Raw genomic sequence first — 10564 nt, 5'->3', positions numbered from 1 at the left:
ATTTGGAGCTCATCCACCTGAACAACACACAGTGGGAAGGCAGCCCCAAACCCACACTCTCAGCATGCTCCAGGAGCCACCAGCCAAGGGCAGAAGCTCCTACTTGCACTGGGGAGGCAAAGCTTGGCAGACAGAACGCTACCAGTCCTGCTAGGCTGGTGTTTGCACCTCCTTCCAGGTGTCCTTTCCTGCCACTATGATAATATGCCTTTTCAGAGGCATCAGTGGCTCAAGAGAGCACTTCAAGGTCTTTCTGCTTCCCATTCAGGCCTTCCCCTTACAGGATCAAGTAAATGTCACTGTCACAGCTAATAGCCACCAGTAGCAACCATAGCTATGGGCAGATGGATGATGGCATGGCATGGCATGGCATGGCATGGCATGGCATGGCATGGCATGGCATAGCATGGGGCACACACAGCTTCATGAAAACAGAAAGCCACCCACTTCAGGACCAGTTCATGGAGGAGGAAACAGGAAGGATGTGCTCCAAGTTCTTGGTCAGGACACTAATCACAGACTGTATCCACAACATGACAGCAGGGAAGAGGCAGGGAAACAACAAGCCAGAAAAACCAGAGTTTTGGGCATGTTCCCTGGAGGCACCCATAAATATAATCAGCAGAAGAGTACTCATTCCATCAGTCAGCAAGGCTTCTCCAAGCACCCTGGGCAATTCCCACACACCAACTTGGACCACACTGGCTGTGACACCCCTGTGAGTCACTGCCCCAGGGTCTACCTGGTGGGAGGAGTTGGCTGCTGGTCACACTGCACAGCGCAAGTTGCTTACTGGCATTGTCAGGGTTACCACCCATCCTCCCCTGCTGCCATGGTGTTTGTGGTGGCAACAGAGACAGCTCAAGGCTTCTCCTTCCTGCAGGCAAGAGGTAATTTAGCGGCTGCAGAGGAGCAGGCTCTGGGGAGGAGGAGGGCTGGGCTAGAGGTATGGGAGACAAAGTATGGAATTTTGGATAGCTCTGCTTATTCATGCCCTGAGTTGGACCGGACAACACCCTGTGTGCTCATCACCTCTTTAGGGGTGAGGCACAGAGATGGGCCATGCCAGATGACTGGCATGAAGTACAGTGAGACATCTGCTACTCATCCCATTTCTGCTGAGATGACTCAGCTCATACCTCAGGAGCCTGAACAGGAAGACTCATATGGTATCCAGAGTCCTGCAAAACCCAGCTCAGTCCCTTCAGGGCCCCTAAGAAGCATCCCCATGGACAGGGTTTCTGTGTGGAGATTGAAGATACAGACAGGCAGGGCTTTTCCCCAGCCTGGTCCCCCTCAGAGGCTGGCAGAGCACATTACAAGGGCTGGAGGGTCTGTAGCAGCCTCGGCACCCTTCATCCTCTCATCCAAGCTGCAAGAGACAGGAGTCTGGCAGCTATGCAAGGTGTAAAGTTCTGCTGTTCTCAGCAGCACTATATAAAAGGCTGGGCAGGGGGATGGGGAGGAGTAGACAGCAGAACAGCAAGTCTAAGCCTCCCTCCCCATGCTTTCTATTACCTGAGCAAACCATCCTACTTTCATCATCCATACCTTGAACAAGGTGTCAAAAGGAAAAACACAGGACAAGGTCTGCAATACAGATGCACAAACAGGTTTGCAAAAAGCCTGGCTCCTGGAGTCCTGCTGAATGGAGAGGACAGACTTTGCCAGTGCAGTTACCCTAAACTGGTCCTGTCAGGACCTGTTTCATCAGCCTTTACACTCAGCTGGTGCTTTTCTATAGCAGAGAACATCAACAAAATGTGGAAATTGAGTCTCAGTGGCACACAAGGCTGGACTTAGAGGGCATCTCATCACAACCTCATTTTGCACAGCATCCTCACTGAGCCCAGCTCTTCTCATGAGTCATAGCTTCATGAGGAGGCTCAGCCAGATGATCTGCATGAGGGGAAGACAGATATTTGTCTAAAACCATTGTCTTGAGTACAAGAGCATGAAACAAGTTGGGTAAAATGGTGGAGAGAGGAGCAGAGGGAGCTTTGTACCCTGCCTAACACTGGAGCCTAACTGGACCTTCTCCTGCAATGTACGATGAACCATACATACCCCAAAGTTTCTGCTTCTCCTTCTAGACTGCGCAAAGGCCTCATTGCCAGCCAGGGTTTACTGTCCAGTAGGGCAGTGACAAGCAGTGCAAGTGCCCAGCAGGAAAATCAGAGCAGTGAGGACAGACCAGTGAGGGCAGAGAGCCCAGGATCACGGGGAAGTAGCAGCCTCCTCCACCCTGAGCCTACTCAAAGCGTAGATGGCTGCCTAATCACCTACCCATGGGAAAGAGGAGACTTGATCTCTGGAAACAGAGGGGCTAGGCAGCCGCAGGCAGACTATTGACTTACTGCAGACTCCTGGGGTGATAAATCGAGGCTAATTGTGGGTAGGTGACAAAGCAGACTAAGAGAAAATGAGCAGGGGACATTCACTCCCTTGCAGCTGCTGCCCAGCCCTGCCCCCTTCTTTTACTGCTCCTTTCAGGCCACTTGAATTGTACAGACACGGTGCTTTCCAAAACCTGCCGACTCCCTCGAAAAGCTCCTGCACCCTCCCTTCCCTCTCCCTTTCAGGGCTCCTGTCCTCTCCCTTACCACTTCCTCTCTTGTTGCCTCCTGTCATTCCTGTGTCTGGGATAGGAGGTCCGCGGTCAGGGCCGGGTGGGGGAGGGGAGGAGCCGCACGGCCACCCACGGGCTCATGCCATCTAGCAGCCCTTCTGATGCCATAGCATAGGGCTCTGAGGATATTTTTCCATCCCTAGGAGACACATGTGTCTTCTCCAGGTTGTGCTCCCAGCCCTGAAGAGGTAGCTCACCTCGATAGAAAATGCAGTACCATGTTCTGAATATGGGTATCTTCAACATCCCTGGTGTGGCTCTGATTTGGACCAATGAAAGGAAAAAGCCACTTGGATCTCAGGTCACAGTAGGGCTAACTTGAAAGCACAGACTGTGAGGGGAGGATCCAAAGGATCAACTTGAGGAAATGAGCTTTGCCCAGCACATGCTGAAAGGCTAGGAGGCAGCAGGTGCTCACCAGTCCCTGCTGGACCCTACATGGATTACTCAGGCTGCCTGACCTTATCCCTCACTTTCAGTTAGCTCTTTCCTCCTTGCTCCACCATGTGCCCTGGTGAGATAGAAAAACAGATACTAATGGGGACACACCAGCAGCAGAGTTTTCACCAAGCCCTGGCTTTCCAGAAACTACTCTGGGAAAAGCCAGATTAGGACTTATTACAAATCGGATGAAAGCATTCCACCGGTAGGACAGGGAAGTTGATGACTCTTACAAGAGACTAATAACAACTTGCAGGATAGCGTCAAGCAAGGTCCCTCAGCTGAGCCTATTCTAAGGAGCCCAATGCTCCTGTGGGGTCTGGAGTCCTGGATACATTTAGGATTGGATCTTTGAAGAGGTTGGGTAGGTCAATCAGGGCAGACACTTCCTACCCAACCCACTCCAGGCTGCTTTCGTGAGGGGTGTTCTCAATTCCTCTGTGCTGTGCTTGAAGAAAATATTTGGTGATTCTCCACTTCTCACTTCCCCTTACTCACTCTTGCCTGCATCTTCACAGCTTTGTCATAAAATGATACCCACTCTGGAAAAGCAGTTTAAAATCAAGTCTTAGCAGGCAGCTGAAAAGTAGCAAAGTATATGTTATGCAAAATAACTAAAATTAACTCTTTCCTTTACTCTAGAGGGTCTACTTCACTCTACGCACCCACCACTCACTCTAAGCCACTGACCATTTGGACTCACACCAATAGTCTGGCAGCAGTTAGTTGGAGAGAAGCAGCTGGCAACCATCAGCTACTTGTAACCATGCATTAACTGGATTTATCACAGGCTTGGAAATTATGAGTATTTTCCTGTAAATACACCATTTCCATTTCACTCAGCCACATATACCCATAAGTTAAAAGCCCATATCTAAGTACATCCCTCAGCTCCCTTTATACACAGTAGTGACCTCTTTCAAGTATCTGGCTTGGGTTGAGCTGGATCACCCTGTGGAGGGCTATATTCCTCACTGCTGACTTACAGAAGTCTGTGATGAACACCCAAATTGACACCAAATTGTCTTATGGAAAGCAAGCACCCTTTGCATGATGGAGCTTTTCCTCAAGTCCTTCCCAACAAGATTTCAACTTTTACCAGCTGCTTGCTAGGAGCTGGGTACAGACATGTTCCTGGGAGATAAGACATGCATCCAGGTTTAATTCAACACATTGAGCCCTAGGTTACACCACTAGATACTGACCTCCAACTAGACTTGGTTTCACTGGTCATGACTCGTGGGGCTGGCCATTCAGTCAGCTTTCAATCCACTTCACTGTCTGCTCATTGAGTTTGTACATCCACAGCTTGACTATAAGAAACTTGTGGGAAAAAAAGAGCCACAGATCTTGCTGAAGTCCGGACAAAGTCCATTTCTCTCCACACATCTACTAGGCCAGTCTTTCATCATTAAAGTTAATAATGTTGATCAAGCATGGCTTCCTCTTGGTGACTCCTGGTGATTTTCTTGTCTATCAAGTGCCTGATATGTGCCCTTTGTAACCTCAGGCTTTTCCATGTTATCTTGGTCTAAAAGACAGGTGTCTGCTGAGGAAGGTGGGAACCTCTCTTGGAATGGAAAACATGACCCCTTTCCCTCTGAATTATTATAGCTTTGAAATTATGTGGCTTTCAGGCAAAGATATGGAATAACAGTAATAACAGTTCTTTACTAGTATATATATAGTATCGTATAATAAGGCAAACAAACAGCGATGGCAGCAACAACAAACAAAAGCAGACCCAACCACAGCCCTCTCTCGGTCACAGGCACCTTCCCCTTCGGTGCAGTTCCAGGCACAGCCGGCAGGGGCGCTGTTGGCTCCCGGCCGGGCAGGGTGGGTGCGATGATTCCCCCACGGCTGCAGGGGCGCTGTGGCGCAAGATCAGCCGCCTCTCCACACGGTAACGGCGGGTGCGCTAGCAAGAGAAAGAGAGAAGAGGTCTTCCTTCACAAGCTCGAGGGAAGCAGCCAGTCTCAGTATCCCTCAGGAGTGGACTGCAGCAGGAAACCTCAGAAGCAGCAAGCGGGAACAGCAGAGGTGGGCACACTGGGGTGACAAATAAAGGGCGGTGCCAGAAGCCTGGGGGGGCTGGTTGTCGGGTCACAGTGCAGCAAGAAGCCCAGAAGCAGCTGCGTAGAACAGTGGGACTGAGCGGGGAATTGCGCCCCTGGGTAGCTCTCTGGCCATGGTTGACACCGGGTTGGGCTGCACCGAGAGGGCAGTCCCCAGCCAGGAACGGGGTGCTCTCGGGACCTGGTGCTGGCAGGCACTGGCTCTGAGCTCCCAAGCAGCAGAGAAGCTGAGAAGCAAGCTAGTAAGTTCTAGTCACAGTGACGAAGGAAAAGAACAAAAAAGCAGGAAAAGACCACATGGCAACAAGCCTCTCCCATCAGAGAGATTGTGCCGTGTGGCCATGGAGAGGACTCACCTCACCAGAAGGAAGCAAACACCCCTCGCCCCCACTCTCCCTCCCCCATACCTCTCACAGAAAATCCCAGGCTGGCTTCCACCCACTGCAACACTCCCAGAGCCAAGGTCAGGGAGGATGGGGGGGCAGCAACCACCCTGGACACAAAACAAAACAAAAAATGGGTATGGGATAAAAAACAATCCCCAAGACATATGTCTTTTGCAAACAGATTTACCAATGTTGACCAATGTTGACCACATTACATGCTCTTCCTTCTATTACCTACATACTTACAAAAGTCCATCCTGTTGTTTTTGAATTCTCAACCAGATTCAATTTCACTTGGGCTTTGGCATTTCTAACTTCAGTCCTGGATGCTTTGACAATGTTTGTGTATTTGTCCCAGTTATCCAACCCCACATCTATCCTCTGTATGCTTCTTTTCTGCGTTTTAATTTGGCTAGGATTTCTTTATTCACCTGCGTGGACTTCTTGGCATATTTGCCTGACTTAGTATTTGTTGGAATGGAAGTCTTTTGAGCTTACGAAAGGAACTCAAAGAATCTTGTCCATCAGAAATATTCCTTAGTAAGTCCTGGTGTCTCAGGAGAATTTTCTTCCAAAACTGGATGTGATTGGATTAAACAAAGACAAGATTTAAGCCTGCCCAGAGTAACATGGTTGCAGGTAAGAATACATTCCCATGATAAACATATGGCAATAGGAGCTGTGCCATCTTCTTCTGCAACCCAATCAAGGTCAGATGTATGACCTTGTCAGCATACCTGCAAAGTTCTCAAGAGACAACAGAACATCATGTCTCAAAATAATTTGCAGAGTCCATCACGGAACCTCTGATTTGGGTATCTCTAGATCATGCAGCATTGTCACCTGTGCACATACTTGTCTGCCCAGGTGTCTGAGGGCTTACCAGGAACCATATGAGAGTTATTCCAATGCAGAACCCCAGTGTATACTTCGACAGTTTGAAGCTGATGAAGTCTCATCAACAGTTAATAACAAATCAGCTTTTAGGAGATATCAGTCTTCTTGGAAGGACCTGATCTCCCTCTTGCTAAAACTAATTTAGTGAAACTTGCTCACCACCTTCCATATCCAAGACAAGGTTGTTCCAGAATTTGATTGTGATGAAACAGGAGAGCAATCCCTTTCTTCTGAGTATACTGTGCATATCATGATGGAGACTGATGGACCAGCATCGCCTCAGAAGCAGTTGAAGTTCCTACCAGCACAGAAACCTAATTAAAAGTGACCAGGAGATGGCTTTACCCACATCACTTCCAACTCTCTTTGCCCAAAGAAATGGGTTCAATAAGGCAGAAGCCCACCTGAAGGTGTTTGACAGCCCAAGCATTAATGCATGGCTTTACATCACTTGTGTTTAGCTTCAGCCCAAGCAGATGCCTCCACACCCCTTTTCCAGTAAGGCCTCAGCAGCTTTGCCATGCATCCCACACAGCTGCAGTACCCACCTGGGCCAGGAAATTCCTTACCACTGTGTGATAGGCCACAGTGTCCCTGAGACAGTGCCATGTCCCCAGGGTGGCGTGGGAGGCTCTCTAATTCCAGCAGCTACTTGCTGGGCCAAGGCACTGCTGCTTGAGCTCACACTGGGCACATCAGATGTTTATCACCTGCCCTCACCCTGGGAAGACAAACCAGGCTGTCTGAGCAGTGGGGTTGTTGAGACTGGTGCCATCAGCCTTGTCCCATGCTGGCTTGTAATATCCAAGGGAGGGGAGGGGAAGAGAGACATTTGAACGCCCCTGTCCTCTGTACCAAGCCCTAAGCACTCTGTAGGCACTGCCCGGGCCAGAGGAGACTTGAATTGCAACATCATGCACTTAACTAAACATCTGCAATTTCCAGGGCAGCAGGACAACTCTTCCCCAAGGGGACATCTGCCTGCCTTGCTCACCCCAAGACATCTGCTCACTGAGGCAGACCCATGGTTGCCACACTTAACCACCATCCTGTTATGGAAATTCAATGGGTTTCTCATGGTCTAGTCTCTGAAGAAAATATGGACAGACAGAGCCCTGCTCCTTGGTTCCCCTCTCTCATCCCACCTGGTCCTTTTTGCATCCATGCCAGTCAGCTGCACACCCCGCCAGGACTCTTTGCAGGGATCTTTCTGCCTGGACTGCAGATGCAGGGTGAAGCCTCTGTGGCAGAAATGCACTCCCCCAGCACAGGATAACCATCCTGGGACAGAGCATCCTTTCACCTCCAGGGATGGAAAGTGCCATGCATCAGGAAAAGAGACAGATCCTGCCTCCAAATCTTTGCTTGCTCTCTCTGGTGTCCTGTGACTACCTGCACAACTGTAGATGGCCAAACATCATCCCTCCTACTGCCACAGTGCTGCAATCTCTAGTCCTGTGAGAGGGCTGTGCTCTGACCCCTCTCCTTCAATAGCTCATTTCCTTATTTAACCACCTTTATTACTGCCTGAGATTGTAGGGATAGAGCAAAAGTCCTTCCAGGGAGCTCAAGCACCATAGGAATCACGCCCTTGGCTGGCCGTGCTCCCCACAGCCTCATGCTGGGGTCGCAGCAGCTGCTGCAACCAGCCCAGCCAGCCCCAGGCCTGCAAGAGCATCCAGTTCCTGCCAGCACCCAGCATCACTGGGTGGGTGTTTGTCTGCCTTCCTCCTTTGAAAGGAGTTTCCATAGGAACAGTCAGGCCAGCAGCCCTGTGCAGTGTGGTTCTGGTGTATTACCCAGCGTGAAAGCACACAGCTGTCCAGCAGTGCCCAGCAGCTGTTCCCTCACCTCCCAGCACTTGCTAGGCAGCGACATTGGAGCACTGTGGGGTCACTCAGCCGTGGAGATTGTGGGGCTCTGTCAACTAAACACTGGGACTCAGAGCTGGAGATGTGCTTCCTCGCCAGGTCTGTTCCCACTCTTTCACCTGCAGCACCTGAGTGCTTCCCAGCAGTGCAATAGGGGACATGGTAGAAACCCGTCCCACCTGCTGTTCCCACCCTGTTACCCTGTTCAGGTCCTGGAAAGGACAGCCACAAGCCCCACAGCCCAGATGGCTCCCCACCATAACCTCAAAAGCATTCCAGACCCCCCGGGCGAGGAGGCAACAACAGTGTCCATGCTCAGCATCCCCTCCCACTTGCAGGGACAAGGAGATGGGTCACTGGGACCCATCTGTGTGTGTGGCAGCACTGCAGCCACTTTGTGTGGGGTTGGCAGCACAGTAGTAAAAGTAGCTGTGCGGGGGGCCTGGATCAGGCTGGATCTGGTTGGAGGAGGAGGTACAGTGCGTTTCCCAGACCAATACTGCCAACAGATCTGCTGTTGAGGTCCAGCCAAAACCTAAAGCCTCCTTCCCCAGCTGGGAGCTGCACACCCCGTCCCCTGACACCCAGATGCAGCTGCCTCTCCTGACAGTGAAGGGTGCTCTCTGAAACCCTGGTTGGTGCAGTGCTGCTGGAGGATGGTGACCCAAGGGCTCAGAACCCTCAGCCAGCTTTCATAGTGCCGTGTGTGTACCCACACGTAGCTCATCTGACACGGGGCTGGGAATGCCTTATTGGAGGGAGTCTCTACAAGCCTTCTTTAGGATAGGGTCTTGTCCTCCCAGGAGGTTCTTCAGCTGGAAGGAAATGCCCTTAGTGGGCAATTCCTTCCAAATCTCTTATTATTCCTGGAAGCCAGATGTTCCCCTGCAGCTTCTGAAGAGACAGGAGGTGCATGTCTCTCTCATTTTTTCTTCCCCACCAATTCAATCTGTTTCTCTCTTTCTTCCTCATGACACATCCCTGTGATGATGGGGGGTGAGAAGCAAGGAGACTGTGAAGGTGAGGGACAAGGTTTCATTAGAGAAGGTACAATGTGGTGAGCCACACTGGGAAGACGAAAGGGATGGAGGGCATAGGGGAAGGACAGAGAGCAAGAGAGGAGGAGTAAAGGACAGGGGAAGGATGCATTTTAAAATTCATGCTCCACTTAACCCCCTAACTAGAGTCACCCTGGCCTGGATAAGACAGACAGCTGGAGGTTTGCAAGCACTTTCTTCTCCTCCAGACAGTGGACAGCAGTAGGAAGGCAGGCTAGGGGCCCTGGCTGTCTGAAGCCCCAGCTGCCCCACACTTCTCCCACCCCATCAATCCTGGAAGCATCCCACATGCAGCTGTGTCCCTGTCACATTTGTTTTGGGGCAAGGTCTGCAAGCCTCCAGCCCCCTCAGCTTTTCACTAGTGTGGGTCAGGAGCACAGATCACAGAGCAGGATCAGGCCCACGCCCTGCTTTCCCTTGGCTGTACTGGATCAAGGTCCTATTGTTTTGGACAGGATGAGTTGCAGCATCACCCAAGCCATGGGCTGAGGGGATGGGAAATGAGGGTGCATATACCCGCAGCAGACCATAGGGACTGTCCTGTGCATGGCCCAGGAGATCCCAGGTCTGTGGTTCTTGCAGGTTGAGAGCTTCTCCCCATCCAATCCCACCCTTCTGGACTTAACGTACCCACAGTGCTCTGGTGTCTCATGCAGGTCAAGGTCCTTTCCTGGTTCATAGAGAGTGACATTCTGGATACCCCCAGGAGTCATCCCCAACTGCTGTACACTACAGTGGTCTGGAAAGAGAGGAGTGAACAGTTTAAAGATCTCTCCATTCAGAGCTGAAGGGTCAGAACAGGATGTACTCTTCCCCCTGACACCCAGAGGTGAATGTAAAAGGGCATTGGGTAACACTGGGACCACTGCTGTGACTTGAACTGAATTTTGAGCTTCATCTCAGCCCCAGAGATGCTGGAGCAAAATCCTTCTGGACATCTCTGAAGGGGAAAGGTGACTTTTTTTTTTTTTTTTTTTTTTTTTTTTTTTTTTTTTTTTTTCCAAATATGGCTGCCCTGGCTCATCCTCTGCATGACCACCAGTGATGGTCACAACAACCCTGCAGGCTGCAGCCTTTGGTAAACATGTCTCCGTGAAACCTTTCTCTTTGTTCTTCTTGTTTTCAAACCCAAAGTATTTGCTCCAAGGAGCAGCTGGGAACAGCAGAGTGGGCAGGCTTATGTTGGGACCTTGTGTGTCATCCC

General features: G+C 50.7%; 2 long non-coding RNA genes across 2 annotated transcripts in view; one reads left to right on the top strand and one right to left on the bottom strand.

Annotated features, from left to right (window-relative positions):
• Window positions 1–10005, bottom strand: part of LOC137461973 (uncharacterized) — a 71181-nt gene extending 61176 nt beyond the window's left edge. Inside the window, exon 1 of the long non-coding RNA XR_010993548.1 lies at window positions 9991–10005. This is a non-coding gene — a long non-coding RNA (uncharacterized lncRNA). The remainder of the gene's footprint in view (window positions 1–9990) is intronic.
• On the top strand, window positions 4965–10154 carry LOC137461974 (uncharacterized). Its single transcript, XR_010993550.1, has 4 exons — window positions 4965–5113; window positions 6402–6498; window positions 6647–9925; window positions 10017–10154. It is a non-coding gene; the product is annotated as an uncharacterized lncRNA (long non-coding RNA).
• Window positions 10155–10564: the final 410 nt, after the last annotated feature.

The sequence above is a fragment of the Anomalospiza imberbis genome, chromosome 23 (genome assembly GCF_031753505.1).
Source record: "Anomalospiza imberbis isolate Cuckoo-Finch-1a 21T00152 chromosome 23, ASM3175350v1, whole genome shotgun sequence".
Lineage (NCBI taxonomy): Eukaryota > Metazoa > Chordata > Aves > Passeriformes > Viduidae > Anomalospiza > Anomalospiza imberbis.
This window is presented reverse-complemented; position numbering and strand designations above follow the sequence as displayed.